This window comes from Pinus tabuliformis, chromosome X, assembly GCF_031772625.1.
Source record: "Pinus tabuliformis cultivar Carrire ecotype Pingquan chromosome X, CPIR1, whole genome shotgun sequence".
NCBI classification, from domain to species: domain Eukaryota; kingdom Viridiplantae; phylum Streptophyta; class Pinopsida; order Pinales; family Pinaceae; genus Pinus; species Pinus tabuliformis.
Genome location: NC_142308.1, coordinates 816,575,810 through 816,590,320, shown reverse-complemented (window position 1 = coordinate 816,590,320; position 14,511 = coordinate 816,575,810).

Sequence of the window (14,511 nt, the reverse complement as noted above, 5' to 3'; positions counted from 1 at the left end):
CTGCATCATTTTTAAGATCTGGAGGTATACAGTGTTTATTTAGAGTTTACAGTTATTTTCTCTCTCTTTATTTCGGTTTCGGTTTATTTAGCCTTTTTTTTATTACCGGATCTATACTTTTCATTTCTGCGTATGCTCTTTTCCCTGTGACTCTGTGCGATCTGGGCAAATCAGAAACAGAAAGGAAGGATTTTTCTCATGCGTATGCTCTTTTCCCTGTGCCTTAGTGTGATCTCGGAAAATCAGAAACATTGAGGAAAATATTTAGTTTCCGGCTAAAGCTAACTTTGAGCCGCAAGGTTCATTTTTGAAAATATTTAGTTTTTCGGCTAAAGCTAACTTCGAGCTGTAAGGTTCGTTTTTTTTTGTATGTCCGTGTTGGATTTTGTGTTTTTTGTTTTGTAGGGAAAAAGAGCCTTCTCAAAGCAAGCACACATCCCAAAGCATCAACCCCCCGCTCTCTCTCTCTCTCTCTCACTCAAATTTTTTATATAGCTCAATTGGTTCAAAGCTATTCTAAGAGAGTAGAGGTCTTGGGTTCAAGTCTCCATTTTTTGGGGGCGGATTTTTTCATTTCTGCACATTCCGGCACTTCGTCGGCGACTTCATCAACTTTTTTCAAAAAGCCATAACTTCTTCATCCGGAAGCCATTTTCAGAGCCGATTTTTTTAAACCAGCCTAATTTTTCGAGATCTATCCATTGGAACACTTATTTTCAGCATCTTTAGCTTCAGTTTCCATTGAAATGGAAAGTCAATACCAAGTTACCCTTGACAGCACCAACTACTTCCAATGGTTGTCCTACATTAAGGATTTACTTAGAAGTAAAGGTCTCTACAGAATAGCCTCAGGCCAAGAAAAGAAACCAAAGGATGAAGATAAGGCTGCTAAATGGGAAAATAGGCAAGATCAAGCACGTGGATTGATAGGGATGTCTATTTCTCCAGATTAGATTCCATATTGCAGAACTTGATACTCATGATGAAGCAATGAAACAAATCAATAAAGTTTTTGGGATTAGAAATGAACTTAGAGCCCGTCAACTTGAAAATGAGTTGCTTACATTGGACCCTAATAATTTTTCTTGCATTGAAGATTTCTTGTCCAAGTTCAAGACCCTTAGATAACTCTTGGAAGGTGTTAAAGTTAAGAAAGAAGATAGTAACCTTATCTATTCCGTTCTTACTAAGTTGGGACCAGCCTACTCTGTGTTTGTTTCCACCTTCCATTCTACAAGAGAAGCCTTCATTTCTCAAGGAACAGACTACAAGTCCCCTTCCTTTGACTCTTTTTGTGATTCTTTAATAAGAGAACAAGAAAAACTCTTACACCTTGGTCTTCTTAATCTTGGAAACTCTTCCAAGAAAGTGTTAGCCGCCCAGTAGCAACCAAATTCAAAGAATCCTAAGAAGTCATATCCTAAAAAGAATGGTCCTAAAACAAACAAGGGTCCTAAGCAATCTAAGCCTCAAAATGAAAAATCATTTCAACAAAATGATAAGACAAATAAAAACAAATGGAAGAAGACTGATAGACATTGCAACTTTTGTAATCGAGATGGCCACTTAGAATCCAAATGCTTTAAGAAGATGGAAGCCTTGGAAGCATCGATGAAGAAACATAATATCCATTTGGAGCAATCTTCAACTTCAACTTTATCTTCAGGAATGGCACTTTCTGCATGTGGTTGTCAAGCATCTCAGTCTGGCTATGCGCTAAATGTATCTTCTTCTTCTCATTCTCATGAGTGGCTCATTGATTCTGGAGCTTCTTATCACATGGCCAAAAGCAAAGCCATGTTTTCTTCTTTAAATGATTGTAACACCAAAAATATATATGTTGGTGATGATAGATCTCTTAGTGTTGTAGGGACTGGAACTTTTCATCTAGACAATGGTCAGTTTAATGATGTATTATGTGTTCCAACCTTATCTTGCAACCTTCTATCTATATATCAGATAACTCATTCAGGTGAAGGTAAAATCGTTGAATTTTCACGTCATGATGTTGTAATCAAGGACCTAAGAGATCCTAAAAGGATTTTAGCTACTGGCATTGCTGATGATTCTACAAGGTTGTATAAGTTTCACAACTTTGGGTCATCAAATCTTCCCTCAGTATTTGTTGCTCATAACGATGAAGTGAGCAAACTTTGGCATGAGCGATTTGGTCACTTAAACTATCGCTCCCTTCAGCACCTATGTAAAGAAAATATGGTGACAGGTTTTCCTATGGTATCTTGCAGAGATGGTGTTTGTTTCGGATGTGTACTTGGAAAACATCATCGGGACAGTTTTGAAAAACGTGCCTCTTGGCACGCCTCAGCCCCTCTACAGCTTGTGCATAGTGATTTATGTGGTCCACTTCCAGTTTTGTCATTCTCTGGCTGCAAGTATTTCTTAACTTTCATTGATGATTTCTCCAGACGCACTTGGGTATACTTCTTAAAACTCAAGAGTGAAGTATTTAACACATTTTTGGCCTTCAAGGCCTTTGTTGAAAAACAATCTGGACATCAAATTCTTAAGCTAAGATCTGATAATGGCGGAGAATATGTTAAAAACACATTCATCAACTTTTTTCACTGAGAATGGAATTCAAATGCAACATACTGTTCCATATACTCCACAACAAAATGGTGTAGCTGAAAGGAAGAATCGCACCTTAAAGGAAATGGCTAATTGTATGCTACAATCTAAAGGACTTGGTCTTATTTTTTGGGCAGAAGCAATTAACTGTGCAAATTACATAATAAATCGCACTCCTACTAAGGCTTTAAAGAATATCACTCCAGAAGAAGCATGGAGCTCAATCAAACCAGATGTAAGTCACTTTCGTGTTTTTGGAAGTGAAGCGTGGGCCCATATTCCAGATGAAAAGCATAAAGCTTTAGAACCTAAGAGTGAAAAATGTACTTTTGTTGGATATTTTGAAGATTTCAAAGGCTATAGACTTATTCCATTTAATTCCAAAAATGTTATCATTAGAAGAGATGTAAAATTTGATGAAAATATATCGGCCTGCGAGCCTAGTCCGGCGGATGTGCCACCTCTCCCTATCTCTTCTACTTTTGAAAACATTTCTTCTTTAGATGATGAAAGTGAGGATGACAATCGTCCCCCACCATCTCAGGATCCTCCTTCAGCTCCTCAGCTTCCAAAATGGGTTCGTGCTACTTGAGATGCAGCAGGTGATCTTGCCGGTGATCCTACAGATCAGCGACGCACACGTTCTCAGTTTGACAGAACCTCTTCTTTACTGGCTCAAGCTCCAGTAAATTATGATCCTGACATTTTTGCAGAAGCTTCAGGAAATCCAGATTGGGAAGCAGCTATGAATGAAGAATATCATTCATTATTGGCAAATGATACATGGGATCTTGTTCCTCTACCAAAGGGACGAAAACTTGTTAGATGCAAATGGGTTTACAGAACCAAGTATGGACCAGATGGGAAAGTTGATAAACATAAAGCTCATCTTGTTGCTAAAGGTTTTTCACAGGTTGAAGGCATTGACTACACTAAAACCTTCTCCCCTATTGCCAAAATGAACTCTATCCGCCTTGTTCTTTCCCTTGCTGCCTCGTTCAAATGGGAAGTCCATCAGATGGATGTTAAATCTGCCTTCTTGCATGGGGACTTGCATGAAGAAATCTACATGGAACAACCCATTGGCTTCATAAAAACAGACTCCAGCCTTGTATGTCGGCTTAAGAAATCCCTTTATGGTCTCAAGCAAGCTCCTCGAGCTTGGTATGCCAAAATGGATAGCTTTCTTTTAGAATCTAGCTTTTCTAGGTGTCATTCTGACAATACTGTCTACACCAAGAAAGTGGGCAAGTCTCTTATCATTCTTGTTCTTTATGTTGATGATCTTATCCTTACCGGTAGTGATCCCAACCTTATAAACCATGTGAAGTCCAGCCTTAAAAAGAAATTTGAAATGATAGACTTAGGACACTTACATTATTTTCTCCGTCTTCAAGTCTTGCAATCCAAGGAGGGTATTTCCCTTTCCCAGTCCAAGTATCCCTGTGATATTCTACGCCATTTTCACATGGAAGACTGTAAGCCAGCCCCTTCTCCCTTCCAGTCTGGAGTCAAACTTTCAGTCACTTGTACTTCTCCTGAAGTTGATGCTACCTTATACGTCAACTTATAGGAAAACTTCTGTATCTAACCCATACTCGACCTGACCTTTCCTTTGTCGTTGGCGTTGTTGCTCGGTTTATGCAAAACCCACGTGAAAGTCATTGGAAAGCAACTAAAAGAATACTTCATTATGTTCGAGGTACAGTTCAGTTTGGGATTCATTACAGTGCCGAAGCATCTCCTCTATCGGTTGGTTTCACTGATTCAGATTGGGCTGGTGACCCTGATGATCGGAAGTCTACTGTCGGTTATGTGTTCACTCTTGGTTCAGGACCTATTACATGGGCTTGCAAGAAACGAGGTGCCATTTCTCTTTCATCACCAGAAGCAGAGTATCGTGGTGTCGTAGAAGCTAGTAAGGAAGCCTTGTGGCTTCGTCAGATCTTGTCAGAGTTTGGCTTTCAGCAGCAGCATCCGGCTACACTTTGGTGTGATAATCAAAGTGCCATTCAACTATGCAAAGATCCAGTCCAATATCAGCGCAGCAAACACATTGAACTGTACATGCACTTCATCAGAAAGCTCATTCACGACCATGTTCTTGAAGTGCAATATTGTTCAACAGATGATCAAGTTGCAGACATCTTCACAAAGGCTCTCACAGAGGTGAAGTTCACTAAACTTCGATTTATGGTTGGAGTTTAGGAAGTTGTCACTAAGGGGGGATATACTCTAGTGCCTCCTTCCTTCTCCTATTGTGTCATATTTGTAAAACCTTCAATCCTATCCCAAGTTGTTCTTAAGGGGGGATGTTAGGATATTCCGACACATAGGAAATAGTTAAGTACAACTTGGTCTAGTATAGAGTTAGGTAAAGTGTGTTTCTTTACCTTGTACATTTTGTAACTTACAATCTGACGGTCACGATATGTAGTGATCCGACGGTTCATTCTCTCCTCGGTATTACCGACACTTGATCCGTGGCTTGACACCCGATTGGTCCATGATTTCTATTTAAAGCGCATGGAGGGTCATTTGTAGGGTAATCCTTGTTACACAGTAATTTGTCACCATTGGTCACCGTCCCTGTTACCCCTTTCCCGTACTTTGGAGGACTCATTCCGGGACCTGTGAGCAGTGACATAACTTAAAAACACTTGCATTATGTTCCCTTGAGTATGGACTTCATGTGCCCTGAAGACACCTCCTGCAAAATATCCCTGAAAAGTGCCCTTTTTCCATTAGCGCGGGTCCACAATGTACTACCCGCGCCAATGAATGAGATCCTCAAAAGAAGGTGCGACCATTGGCGCTCTGTCTTAGAGTAACACCCGCGCCAACCAAGTTTGGAAAAGATTTTTAACAAACGCGCGCCTAGATGTTTTTTCCCTTCAAGTCATGAAGTCTTTTGAGGATAAAGCTCATCTTCTAGATGTCGAGAGTCATCATCTATCCTTTACATCTATCCACATCGGCTTTTTGGAGATAATGCCAATCCATAATGGGTGTCTTGATTCATTGTATTTTCTTCCCTTCTCCATCTATAAAAGTCTGTCCTCATGCATTTGATAAGCTAGTTTTTGGGAGTGATGCTAGTTGTGATAACGCTTGTCTTGAGTGATAGTAAGAGTCTTGGAGCATAGGGAGGTTATGCTACCGGAAGTCTGAGAGAGAGAAGGTCTATTGCAAGACATGTATAGCTCCTCGCCCAACCAGAGGAGAGAATCAACGTCAGAACTTTGGTTGTATCTTTCTCTGTTGATTATTCATTAATGAACGACTATCATTATGGTTCCGATCTTATTGTTCGCTATGATAATGTTTGATCTATATCCTTTCTGACTGATATATAGTTGTATTTAGTGGATTTTATGCTTGTATTCGCTTTGTTCTTTGCATGTGCAGGTATCCATTCGCGGAGATCGTGAGGATCGTGACCTGCTGGAGCAAGGGAACAAGAGTATCAACTCTTCTACGACACTAGCGTTGGACTCCAGGTTGGTTCTCATAATCCACTTTCAGTTTGCAACTAGGAACTTGCATGGTAGCGTGAATTGATTGTTGCTAGACCCATTTTGGGCTAGTGGGATCGCCTCTGTCCGCAGAGGGGATTTACCTCTCCAACAATTTGGCGACCATACTGGGGACGAGCTATTTGTTGTTTGATTCATAAACCTTGGACGGAGTCTGAAGCACGGCCATGCAGCCTTCGAAACGCTATTGCTTTGCATTAGCGAAGTAGATCAACGCCACTTCAGTCAATCTCCAGTTTGGTTTATGAACCGAACAACTTGGAGTTTGTCTTGTATTTTGGTTTTCTCTTGCTTGCTTGCGTAAATAAGCTTTCTGGGTTGGTTTTAAAGTTGTTTCTTGTTGTTTGATCTGTCTAAATACTGTCGACTAGACCCTAGACTGCTTGATTTATTTTTTTTAGGCCAGCAAACTTTATTAGCGCGTTTTTCTGCCTGTCAGTCGCGCCAGTTGGCGCATGTTGCACAAAAGCAACTCGCGCTAATTCCTTAATAGCGCTAGTTACAGGCTGACAGTCGTGCCAGTCCTGTGAACTTTGCCAGTGTGTTTGTTGCAAGCTTTTTAAACTTGGATTTCTATCTTTTTACATCCTTTTCAGTTACTGGAGTGTGTCAGAACTCTATTTGACTAGTTTTTTACCTTTATCCTCCGGGTGTTTGCCTATTTCCATTGATTTTATATCCCAGCCCTAGAGCATCTAGTGGCTTTGTATATCGAGCCTTCCGTGGGAGTTTTTGGTTCTTTGATTGTCCAGTCAACTTTTTGGTTGTTTTCCGCACTTTGGTTGTTAAAGCTTATTATTCTGTGCTTCGAGCAATTCACCTCTAGCTTGTTTGCATTTTGCTTGACTTCGTTTGAGCATAGATCACATGGTTCATTGAGGTCTTTTGTGGTTCTCCTTGTTTTGACAGTTTATCTTGGTGTTTCAGACTTGGTGCTATTTGCATTGAGTGAAATTTTCTTGTTTATACTTGTTAATATCTCTCGAGATTTGTTTAAATGCATTATGCCATTTAAAAAAAAAAAAAAAAAAACAAATGATCTTTTTGCATTATATTAGTTAAAATTTATTGTTATTGGCAATTTGTCACTTTTAAAAGAGAAAAGAAAAAAATAGCTGCATTAGGATCTTTGTTGATTGTTTTGATCATTTTGTTTGTTTGAAAATCTCAACTCTTCTGTAGTTAACATTCATTGAACGGAATGATATTTTTTGGCATATAGTTTGCATTTAGGAAATTCTGAGAGATCACATACGGTAGGACCTAAAAACTGAAACCTAATTGAAGATCAACTGTAAAATAAACCGAATGAATCTAACAACGCATTGGAACCTAATGCATACATTCTAGAGGTCTAGGCTAGAGACGTGTTCCGGCGTCGTTAAACCTAGTCACTGTTGTTTCACATTACGGTTGGGTGATTCCTCCTCTTGTGACTCGATAGTGGTCTAGCATGGACTGAGCTCCCACGTACCGTCGCGTATATAAGGGAGACCCCACTAGGTTATCATCCTTTATCCACAGGAAGCCGTGTCTGCCGCCTTACAAGCCGTAATGCACTAAACACAGCATTCGGGAAGATTGACTGTCGTACGGGAAGTCCTTGGTTTTCATCTGATTGCCAAGGTGTATAAGCAGTTTTACGGATTGTTTGGTAAACCCTTTGCCTAGAGTCTTCAGAGTAGTCACTTTTGATCCTTTTCGGACTCCTTAAAAGAAAAGGTGCCAGTGAGCGTCTTGTCACTTTGTGCTCATTAAATATTCGAAGGAGACTAGAGTCACCTTTTTGTCCTTTTCTCGACTCTTAAAATATGAAAAGGTCAAGTTGTGTCTTTGCGTCTTAAAATTTATTCGGCCACGATACACATTTACCTAGTTAGATTTTGTGTGTGTTAGTTTGAGTAGGGTTTAGTCTCGTTAGATTCCCTAGGATTTTGTGAAGTTTCATCCTGGCGGAATTACCAATTTCGTCTTCTGAGATACCGGTTGTGAGTGCAACTCTTTCTGTTGTTCCGAGTATACAACCGATTAGTTCTCGTGCTCCAGGCGACGAGACTTACGAGTTTCATTGGAACCCTGTTTGGGAACCTTCTGAGGACGGTATCCCTTTTTGGGAATACACTTCTCCTCGTGTTCCAGCCCCACCAGTTTCTTCCGACATGGAAGACGTATCCCCTACCTCGACTGACGAATCCGTTGCGACGAGCGGTGAAATTCCCACCGCAACGAAACCTACACTTGTTAGTAGCACTCCTACTACTGGGAACCTACCTCCAGGCTATAAAGCATTAAGAGATGTTATGCCCTCCGGAACTCCTTTCACGGGTTCTATTTGGTCACAACTCGCTTTTCCCACCACGGAGCCTTTCACTCCACAAAGTCGTAGTACGTCTATCACCTCAACCACAACCGCTCCAATGGTATGTGGGGCTTCTTCGACTCCTATTTTTAGTCGTCCTTCGACTTCTTTATTCAGAGTCTTCGATCCTACATCAAACGTCCCACCAGAAGGGCCATACGATCGATATTTGCTGTCTCAACCGGTTGTTGAGATTTCAGTTCCGTTGTCAATTGATTGGGGTTCCACCTCTTTTCATGGTGGCCAAGTGTCGTCTGCGCAATCCCCAAGACCACCTCATCAAGACCAACAAGGGCAATCCTTCCAGGGAAACCCTTTTGCCGCTGGTGGTCCATTTTCCCCCTCTTTTGTTCAACCTTCTGGTAACCCAGGTCAATCTTCAGTTCAACAAGCCCAACCTGGTACCCGGCAAGGTTATCCTACTGGACAAATTGGTCAATCATATGTTAACCCAAACCAATCCAATGTCCAGTATGGTCCAATATCTGGACAAGCTGCTCAACCACATGGTCAGCCTACCATCCAGTATAGTCAACCTTCTGGGCAAGTCGGTCAACCTCAAATCCAATCAGGCCAACCAACTGCCCAGCCCACTCAGCCATCTGGTCCTTTAGGACAACCTTCACCTGGGCAACAACAACTCCACTCCCAGCAGGTACAACCTTCTGGGCAAGGAGGCCAACCTCAATATCAACAAGGTCATTCTTCTGGCCAGATAGCCCAACCTTCAGGACATCCTTCTGGCACTGCTCAATCCGGTTTTTTGCCCCAGGCTAGACCCCAGACCCCATCCGGTCTTCAAATGCAATTTGGAGTTCAAACCCAACCAGTCTATCAAACTCCACCTATTTCTCAAACTCAGTTTGGAGTCCAGCCACCATATGGTTACCAGCAACCTCAAGGGAAACCTTTGTTTTCCCCATATCAAAATTACCAACAACCGCAGGTGACTCCTTATCAGAATTATCCACAACCATATGGTGCTCCTGCAGGACCGTTTGGTAATCCATGGAACACTGGGGGGAAAAACCTAAATCCCTACGGACAAAACCCTATGGGGCCAAATACATCCGAACCAAGCCCTTGGGGGCAACCCCCAGTTGGTTGGAACCCTGGTGTTCCATCCCACCAGCAGCCCCAGATGTCCTTCAATCCTCAATTACCTTTCTTAGCAACTTTAGAATTACTGGATGTGTCCAAATTGACCAATGATCCTATTCTCCATAATCCATATTGGCCTCCGGTTCCAACGAAAATTCCAGGTGACTGTCCAAAATTCGATGGTAAAGCTAATGAAGATCCACAAGCTCATGTCATGACTTATCACCTCTGGTGTTCATCCAATTCATGGCTTGATGATTCAATTCGGCTTCACCTTTTTCAAAGGACTCTCACTGGCTCTGTAGCTAAGTGGTATATTGAGCTCAATCGCGGATCCTTTCAGGATTTCAACTCATTGGCTATGGCATTTCTTACTCATTTTCAGTTGCCCATTTGATATGAAATGGGTACACACCTCCTCACATCCTTAAGACAGACAACGGCTACACATATCTCTGATCATGTCCATGAATGGAGACGGCGTAGACGTATGATCAAATTTTGGATTCCCTGCCAGCTTCTTACCGATTGGTTTACGACTTCGTTCGTTCCTCCAATTGCTCGGGACATTGCCATGGGGGCGTGTGTTACTGAAGAGCAAGCTATCGCGCGCGCTCAGTACCTTGACTTGGTGTATTCTCAATCAGGTACATTGTATGATTATCTTCCTGACGCCCTGAGACCAGGAACATCCAAAGCCCCACCAATGCCAACTGTTGACGGTATTATTTGTTCTGTTAATTCATCCTCAAAGAAAAATCCCGCGAACCCTGGGAAGCAAAAATCAAGTGCTTCGGATGAACCCACTTCCCAGGTAACACCCGCTTCGAATATTACTTCCGAGGTCAATGCCGTCCAGTCCACCACGGCGGACAAAGCCTCGAAAGGAAACAAGAAAGGGAAAGTGAAGAATAAACCAGATCAACCTAAACAGGACTCCCCTAAACCTCCACCCGAGGAAGGTGCCAAACGCAAACCCAATTATCCTTGTCTTATTTGTGATGAGGATCACTATACCAAAGACTGCCCTAGGCGGTCCGAAGTTAGTCGTTCGTTGAAAGGCGCTCCCGGGACTCCTGCGGTGCTCAAAGAACCCTTTCCCTCACAACAAACTCAAAAAACTCAAATGGTGTCTGACCCCTCTCAACCTCCCTCTTCCTTCGGTTCTCAAGTGTTTATGGCTGGAATGATACCTGTCAATATCAGTACTCGAACGAAAGATTATCCGCCATCTGCCGGGAAAGAGCCTGAGATCCCCTCTAGTGCTCCTCCGTTCAGTTCAGGTCCGCTCCACATCGAGAGACCTAGTACTGAGACGCCTCTTCGACCCCCTCCAAAAGGAGTACTCCGGAAATCTTCTTACAACCCAAATGCTCGTGCTGCACAACACTACAATATCGTTGAGGACTTAGCTCAGACTCCGTCGGCTATGTCCGCTTTAGAAGTTCTCTAGAGCTTCCCTTCTCAGAGGAAGTCCATGCTATCCGCTATCGGTGGCATAGACCCGGCCGACTCGGATTTAATTACTTTTGACTTAGAACTCCATACGCAGAGACTGCCTCCCCAAATTGCATTCCTTATACAGGTTATTATTGATTCCAAAACGATTCATCGAACAGTCATTGATGAAGGTGCTTCTACTTGCATCATGTCTGTTGCCTGTTGGAAAGCTATTGGATCTCCGACGTTGAGCCAGTCTCCCACGACCTTGGAAGCCTTTGATGGAAGAGCATCCCGTCCTTATGGTATACTCCAACGTTTTCCCATCTCTTTGGAAGGAAAGACGGTCGAAATGGAAGTTGAAGTTGTTGATGCTACTCTTACCTACAACCTCCTTCTCGGACGTAGCTGGATATACGCGATGAAAGCTGTAGCTTCATCTTTGTTTTGTATCATTCGGTTCCCTCATCAAGGGAATATTATTACCGTAGACCAACTATCATTCTTCGCTTCCTCTTCGGAAGGCAACATCCCTTTTGTGGAGCATACCTCAAATTTATCTGAGAGTCTGGGAGCCGGACTTTTCAAAGATCTTGCCCTTATGGGTGTTTTTCCGCTCCCTCCTCCTAACGTCGCTTCTGTCAATATGATTACTACTTGTTCTGATCCGTGGATCATCCCTCCCACCGACCAAGTAGATTCGTGGGGCGACCAGATGCCGTTGAGTCCTGCCGAGCTCAACTATGTCGAAATTATTGTTGCATCGGCTCCCTCTTTTGCACTTGCTCCTTCGAGCAAGGTTCTCCACTCGTTAGCTCCATCCTCAGGGCTTCTAGATGAGACTTCTGCGGACCCTTTAAAAGAAACATTCCCCTCTGACGAAGCCATTATTGAGACTATGTCTCTCGAGGAACCTCCTTGGCATGATTTTCACCATCGTTCCTCGTTTCTACCGGCCCAGCAGGATATGTTTGCTTGTTTCGAGCGGTTTGCTCCTTGTCTCCCATCTCAAATCCTTCAAACACCTATCCAAGTTTATCAAGTGTCCTCTGAAGGAATATGGTGAACATTACGCAAACCCAACCCATCGACATCTCTGTCAAGCCAGGGATTGTCGAGCATCTTCACATTGGAGTCACTTGTACTCCGGAGGAGATTCAACTTTATTCCAACCTTTTTCGCGAATTTCGTGACGTCTTTGCATGGTCCTATGAAGAAATGCCCAGCATTGATCCCAGCATAGTGGTGCATGAGATAATCACGTACCCAGGTGCTAAGCCTGTTCGTCAACGTTTACGCCCCGTACACCCCCGAAAGGCTGCAGCTATTAAGGCCGAAGTCGAGAAGCTTCTTAAAGCTGGTTTTATTTATCCTATCCCTCTCACAGATTAGGTTTCCAATATCGTACCTGTGACTAAAAAACAAGGTACAATCCGTGTTTGTGTCGATTATCGTGATATAAATTGAGCCTGTCTTAAAGATAATTTTCCCACACCATTCATTGATCAAATTATTGACGAGTGTGCCGGAAGTGAAATGTATTCTTTTATGGATGGTTTTTCTGGCTATAACCAAATCAATATTGCTCCCGCTGATCAACACAAAACTGCCTTTATCTGTCCATGGGGCACTTTTGCCTATAAGAAGCTCCCTTTCGGTCTCAAAAATGCCGGTGCTACCTTCCAACGTGCAATGTCCTATGCTTTTCATGACATTCGACACATTGTACAGCCATACCTGGATGATCTTCCAGCTCATTCAGCCAGACATCAGGACCACCCTACTCACCTTCGTGAAATCTTTCTTCGCTGTCGATACTACCGAATCAGGCTTAATCCTCACAAATGTGTCTTCTGCGTTGAATCCAGGCGACTTCTCGGGTTTGTCGTCTCCCGAGAGGGCATCCGTTTGGATCCCCTTAAAGTCGAAGCTATAGTGAATCTTCCTCCCCCTGCTTCTTTACAGCAATTGCAAAGCTTGCAGGGTAAAGCAAATTTTTTACGACGTTTCGTTCCAAACTATGCCAAGGTGGCCAAAGGTTTCACACGATTACTAAAGCGAGATGTCCCTTTTCATTGGGATACCATGGCTCAGGAATCTTTTGAGCGTCTCAAGGGTCTCCTTGTTTCTGCTCCATTGCTTCGTCCTCTGAACTATCATCGTGACTACACTCTGTATTTGGCCTCCACCGACAGCACTATCGGCATGGTTCTCGTTCAAGCTGACGACGATGGCACTGAAAATATTATATATTATCTCAGCCGCAATCTTTTAGATACGGAAACTCGATATGCCTATGTCGAGAAGTTGGCACTGGCCGTCGTTTGTGCTGTCCAACGTTTCCGTCATTACATTCTGCTGCGCACCACTAACATGATTTCTGATTGCAACCCCATGATGTATATTTTGTCACGCCAGTTGCTGGGGGGCAAGTACTCAAAGTGGATTGTCATCCTCCAGGAGTTCGACTTGGAATTCACCACTGCCAAGTCCAAGAAATCACTTGTCTTTGCTGAGTTACTTTGCTCTTTGCCATCTTCTTCCCCGCCCTCTCACACAGAGGATCAAATTCCGGATGAAACTTTGTTTCTCATTAGCACCCTCGATCCCTGGTACGGGGATATCCTTATATATCTGCAAACGTCCTCCTTTCGCCCTGGCGTGTCCAAAGACGCTAGGCGAAGGATTCGTCATCAGTCTCAACCATACCGTATCATTGGTGACACACTCTATCGCCTCGGCGCCGACTCTGTTCTCCGCCGATGTTTAACTCTCGAGGAAGCTGAGCGGGTCTTGAATGACTACCACTCTGGTGCCTGTGGTGGTCACATGTCCGGATATGCCACTGCCCAAAAAATCCTCCGTGCTGGCTACTTTTGGCCCTCTATCTTTAAGGATTGCATTCTTGCCATCCGCTCTTGTCATGAGTGCCAGATATACCAGCGGAAGATGCGAGCGCCTCCTGCTCCATTGCACCCTGTTGTCACCATTGGCCCTTTTGCAAAATGGGGCATTGATTATATGACCTGTAACCCTCGCTCGGCCGGGGGGCATGGGTTTATTATCGTTGCCGTCGATTACTTTACTAAATGGGCCGAGGCGATGCCTACATTAACTGAAGACGGTCACACAGCGTCGCAATTTTTATTCAATCATGTTATTTCACGATTCGGCGTCCCTCAAGCCATCGTCACTGATCACGGGAAGAATTTCCGTAATCATATGATGTCGGAATTAACAACCCAGCTAGGCTTGCAACATGATAGTTCAACTCCATACTACCCTCAGTCCAATGGCCAAGTTGAAGCTGTCAATAAGATTTTGGTTACCATGCTTCAGCGTACCGTTGGCATGCATAAGTCTAACTGGAATTTGATGTTGTTCCCTGCCTTGTGGGCCTACCGAACCTCCGTGAAGGACGCCACTGGTTTCACTCCATTTCAACTAGTTTATGGACTAGAGGCTACCCTTCCAATCGAATGTGAA